The sequence below is a fragment of the Cyprinus carpio genome, chromosome A7, assembly GCF_018340385.1.
Source record: "Cyprinus carpio isolate SPL01 chromosome A7, ASM1834038v1, whole genome shotgun sequence".
NCBI classification, from domain to species: Eukaryota; Metazoa; Chordata; class Actinopteri; order Cypriniformes; family Cyprinidae; genus Cyprinus; species Cyprinus carpio.
In genome coordinates, this window is record NC_056578.1 from 24,136,004 (window position 1) to 24,141,823 (window position 5,820).

Genomic DNA, 5,820 nt, shown 5'->3' on the forward strand with positions numbered 1-5,820 from the left:
AGTTCTCTCTTCATAATAATCAAACTTTCCTCTGTACTATCTTCTTCCAAGTCTCTGTTGAACATTCCTTAGCTACTCGTCATGAAACAGCAGTCAGGGCAAGCTCACAAATGTGTGAACATGTGAAATGGCTGCTGAATTCTCTGGAGCTTGTTTTCTGGCTTCTCATAGTGGCACTAAGAAGAGGCTGTCAGCTCAGCTCAGAGCAGATCACTTGACTGCAATAACTTGCGCCAAACCTGACCACAGCTCAGCCAGTTTTTGTTAGTGGAAACTGGTTCAATGGTTTGAAAGGCTAAATTAGACCTCAACATGTGAAAGGCAAAGAGGTACACAACAGGAACAGTCCTAAATATGAGGGGTGCACAATAAATATCGGCCGATAATTAATGCACATTTCGTCAGTAAAGTGTGGATTTGTGCAGCTTGTCAGTTCACAACGGCTCTGTCTAGTAACATCTGCTCTATGTAAAATCACGCACCTGATGGAATTTACAGCTGATTATATGACAGACTTTACTGACGAGGTGCGCATTAATTATCGGCCGATATTTATCATGCAGATCAGCAGATTAAATAGCTGGGTTTGTTGTCCAGGTGTTGCAATCATAACTGCAATACAATCTGCCAGTGTGCCCATTTGCTTTCTTTTATTTTTCCATCTATGAGAATTTAGGAAGAGAGATTATTTGAGTGAGCATGTGTTTGTCAATGTGACCAGTTGATGCACTGCTATCTAGGACAACGGAAATCATTATTTGGCAAAGGTGTGACAGACTGAACCAGAGGACAGCTTAATGCACTGCTTATGTGTTTGTTTGAGGTTTATGGCCAACTGACTCAAGTTTCTGACTATGTTACAAGGAAACTTAAGAAAATTATGTTTCTCTTTCTTTGAACAAGTACAGTGACATTTGTTGTGGTAATTTCTAGAACAAAGACACACTTCCTAATAGTAGCTGCCTGGCAACCAAAGACTTTTTACATGGGTAACTTGTTTTGTCGAAAAGAGAGACTGTAGAACAAAAAGACATGAGAGTAGACTTCCTGTAAAATCTGGTAGTTTACATTTGATTTGACATTTGACCATTAAAATATGTTTTTAAGTACTAAGCAATAACTGGACGCACTAAACCATTGTGTTTAGGATATTAAATATGATTTAAAATAATACATTAAGTAACAGTTAATTATTTTTACCACTAAAATATCAAAGTTGTTGACTGGAAGCCATAAAAAGTTTCAAATAAACTCTGCCTCTTCTTACATTGAAATCAAGGTGGATAGCGATACAGCCTTAAACAGAGTGAAATGTACACTGGTACCACCTCAAAGGCAAAACCTACACTGGGCAGCTTGAAAGCATTGATCTCTGAGAGACACATTGACACAGCACTGAGAACTAAAGGGAAATTTTGTTGGTTCACTTGACAATGAAGGCCGTCACATCTTACGCCATTTTACTTCATTGTCAAACTGGCTTACGCTGCCCCAGTTATCTATTGTACCCCTGAGGAAGGTGAAAAGATTTGAACAGCTTTTCTCCAACTTAAAATGACATACTACACTTCAAAATTAGTAAAATCAGTAAACTACGGACTATACTCCACTCTATTGAAATGTAAAACTTATGTAAGAGACCTTATTAAGCATGCCTATGAAAATGTGTTAGTTTGAAATTGCAGACAAAAACCTCAAAGACGTCAGACTATTAGTACTTCCTGCTAAAAGTGAAAACCGAGATGATTTCAGGTACTTTCTGCCAAACACTGGTGTCCCATTGCCACGCATGAACAGTCTTCAGCTCACTTTCTAGATTTTTCCATCCTTATGTTGTGCTACAGATTGAAGAGTAACGAGATCCCTTTGAGTTTGTTCACAATTTCTATAAACACCATCAGCACTAATCGTAGAAACAACGTCCATCACGTCTCGGGTTCATATGACATTTCAATGCAACAAAATTACAGGTGTGATCAGACGCGAAAACTTCTAGAAAGTCAAGCCACAATGTGCCAGCTTCAAATCGTATCACCTGCTTATGTCAGTTTATACAAATAAAAGACACTATCTGACATTTACATGTAAAATTGATCATCTTTTCATCCTATTTTCGCTGCCATTGAACTTATCGATCGAAACGCGCCTAGGATGTTGTTGTCTGGTTAGGCAGCTCACTAGATTTTGAAACACAGACTGCAACGTTATCTCCTTTTCACAGCAAATCGAAAAACCATCATCATATCTCAACTTTAAACTCACCGACCTTATGTGACGGATACAGGTGTCCTTGTCCCGCTGCTTTATTCGGACCTCCGCTGTGTGTCCCAATGATGATGAGATCGAGTTACTTTATTTGTAATACTACCCCTAAAGGAATTCTTCTGTTTGGTCCTAAGTCTGTTCGTTTATAAAATAGTCTCAAGTGATCAAAATAAGTTCAGTGTGTGAAAGACAAGGATGAGCAGACGTGTGACTCTTTATCCCTGATATTGGGATGTCGCTAATGTTCTCCAACAATCCGCCGACCTCTATAAAGCGATATGATTCTAGTGCAGTTTCGTCACTTCCTGTTACTCGGACAGCTGAAGGGGATTGTGCGATGTGTCAACTAATGATTTTGTAATATGGGGGAAAATGTCAAAAGACTTCTTGAGGGAAACGGATTCATTTTATATAAGTTTCAGCAGGTTTTTAAATTAGCCTATAGAAAGAAGGCAAATAGTTAGCCTACATAATACATTAATGAATTTATTTATTTGTTTGTTTATTTATTTGTTTATTCATTTATTTATTGTTTGTTTGTAAAACTAATATATATCTACATATAGCCTAATCAAGGAAGTGGTCCTGTGGAGTGGAAAGTGAAAGTCCAGCTATGGCAAGCCATTTTATCTTAAAATATTCCCAGCGTTAGGCCTACTCGTCGTAATTGCGTTTTTACTTATAACAATTTTACTAGAAAAAACTGAACAATAGCTAGAGCTCTGTAATTTAATTCTTTCTATTAAAAAATGCAATTACGACAAGTAACGCTGAGAACATTTTAAAATAAAACAGCTTGCCATATGCAGCTTCACCTTTACCTGTGGAGCAAAGGGTGAGGTCGGGAGAGGTGTGACCTGTGACTGACTGCTCTCACTGGGTGTGTGTCTGAAACCAGATCTCTCAATGCCCAGACAGTCACCATAACTTCATGTTTAATGAGCTAGGTTCTAGAACAAATCCATATGAGCTTAAGTGATAACTATGAAAATTATTTAATGACTGCAATGTGTATTTAACCACTCATTCAAACGCAATTTTTATTTTTCCCAGAACTATGGAATATTATAGGCACAGGCGGATATGTTTACATGTCCTTCAGCATTAGGACATGATGCATGCATTGAATTCAGATGTTGCCTTGTCCCCTCCTGCTGCTGTGAAGGTAGGATTCTGGACTGGAGGTTGAAGATAAGGATGATTATTCACGAGACAGTGGCTCCTGTGGAAACCATGTGAAAGGGCTTTTTGGGTTTTCAACTATGATAAAAAATAACCAAAATCTATTCAATAAAACACATTTTAATACATCATTCTTTAAATTGTCCCAAAGGTTTTTTTTGTTTGTTTGTTTGTTTTTTTGCCAAAAAGCTTGTGCTGAAATTGTCTACTTGATTCACACATTTTGGCAGGAAACACATATGAGACGGAGAACTGCTTTTGTCCGCTCTCCGTGAGTTCATGTTAGAACTGGTTAAGAGAGCATTATGATGTCAAAAGTAGTAAATAATAAGAATGTGTTGGAAGAACATCTTGTAAGGCCACATTCTATAAAAGAATGTTAGTGTGTGAAAGTGCAACAGAATCCTGTTGGTAACATTCTGTTTCCCTGAGTACTGTACTAATTAAATGGCTTAAAATAAGTAGAGAACTATTCTTATTTGAAATGCTTTATTATGTTAATTTATCTTATTAGGCAATAATTGTGGAAACACGTTTAAATCTAATAACATTTCATATTTGAACAGGGGCTTAACATACAGTACGAACAGTAAAAACAGTATAAGGATATCAGATAAATTACAAAATTTCCAAGCTGCATAGGAATCTCTTCAGGAGGGAATAAAGCACTCAGAAAAGTACTGAACTATTGACAGTGTTATGTAAAAGGTGTAGGTGTTCCAGCTACAGCTTTAAAGCTGTATTGGCCAGCAGAGGGTGAAATTTCTTTCTTTCTTGATCATGCAGTGTCCATTTAACCACGCTATTATAGTGCACTATTAACCAGCGAGATAATACCAATATGTGCCTTTTCCAACATCAGTGATTCAATTAGACTCTTATCTTGTAATAACAGAGGTCTTGGTTTATAAATGCTGCATATCAAAACTTTTAAAAAATCATTTATTTTTAGTTGTGTCAAATAAACTCCACAGGGAGGCACCCTTGCACAACTTTCTAATGATGTAGTAAACGAATTTCTCTGTTCATCTTTATATGCGTTACATGTTTATGATACATTAGAAATTAAGTTAACAGTAATATAAACATATATTATAATATATATATATATATATATATATATATATATATATATATATACACACACACACACACATATATATGGGTTTTTTTTTTTTTCAAATCTGTTCAAATTTGTGGCAAATCAACTTATGTGCAGAATTGCAAACTTTTTTGTTTTACAACTTTTCTGAAATGTTTAAATATGCAAATTGCGCATAATCTAATTAGATATACAAATTTGCATTAATTTCCACAAAAACAATCTGAACAGTGGATAAAGCTCAGTTCATAATTCTTGTTCATTTTGTAGACAAATTAGAGTCAAAGGTTTTTACAGAGGGGATTTATGATATCCCTTTTATCACTCCATAAATCAGAAAATACTGTCACCTCCAGAATAAAATAAGTATATTTTCACCATTTTTATGAATAAAATGTATAATTATTGATGAACAAACCCATCTGTAAAAACCTTCAGAATATGGATAGGAATAAATGTGTAAAGTTTATGTAAATGCTACTGAAGTGGGGGTTTCTACATTGACAAAGATAAATAACATGTTTAAACTATATATTTAATACATGTTTCACAAAACAATTTCTTTAACACAATTCATGACAATCTACTTTAAAAGAAGCAATCAGACCCTGTTAAACGTAAAGGGTTTTATAAAACCCATTAATTGTTCCTAATGAATTCTCTGAAATGAAATCTTTAAGCTTTCACATTCTGGTGTGAAATGACTTGACCCTAAGTGCAATAATAACATTTCTAAAAGCTGTATAAAATACCTTTGGTATATCTTTGCACGTGGATGTGATTGATGGCCAGAGGCATTAAGTTTGAGCTATAATCCATTATGAGGTAATATGCCCAAATAAATCTTGCCATAATTAAGACCAATCCTTCATAGCTATAGGACAAGTTGGTTTTTTAAGACCCAATTACCCCCGTCTGAGATTGTTGTTAAAATGGTGGAGATTTGGTCAGAGAGGGAGGAGTTTAGAGGAGGAGGGTGAGACTGAGGCTGGGAGAATACATGGAGATGATCCAAGGAGAAATAAAAAGTTCCCTCTGCTCTCCGGCCATCTCTTGCTCTCATAGCAGGACCCCATTAGATTTATGTCAACCACACACACCCTTAATTTATGTCGTACTGATAATGCATTTGTGGTCCCGAATAGCCTCCTTTCTTGTTCCATCACTGGATGTTTCTTTAATTATATGTCAAAGGCCATAAAACTCCAAATGAAAATCTCATCCCACAGTTTTTTCTTAAATATTCCATTTCAACAAAAGATGCTGATATC

The 5,820-nt window shown here is 35.8% G+C and overlaps 1 protein-coding gene across 3 annotated transcripts in view; it reads right to left on the bottom strand.

The window, feature by feature from the left end:
- The window catches only part of LOC109093456 (DnaJ heat shock protein family (Hsp40) member B6b), a 31,445-nt gene extending 28,876 nt beyond the window's left edge, over positions 1 to 2,569 (bottom strand). The window contains exon 1 of one of the 3 annotated variants that reach the window (XM_042760530.1): positions 2,267 to 2,569. The gene's annotated coding sequence lies outside the window, so the exon portion shown is untranslated. Of the gene's footprint in view, positions 1 to 2,262 lie in introns of all 3 variants that reach the window. The other 2 variants (XM_042760531.1, XM_042760532.1) reach the window with 2 other exon arrangements.
- Between the last annotated feature and the right edge of the window lie 3,251 nt (positions 2,570 to 5,820).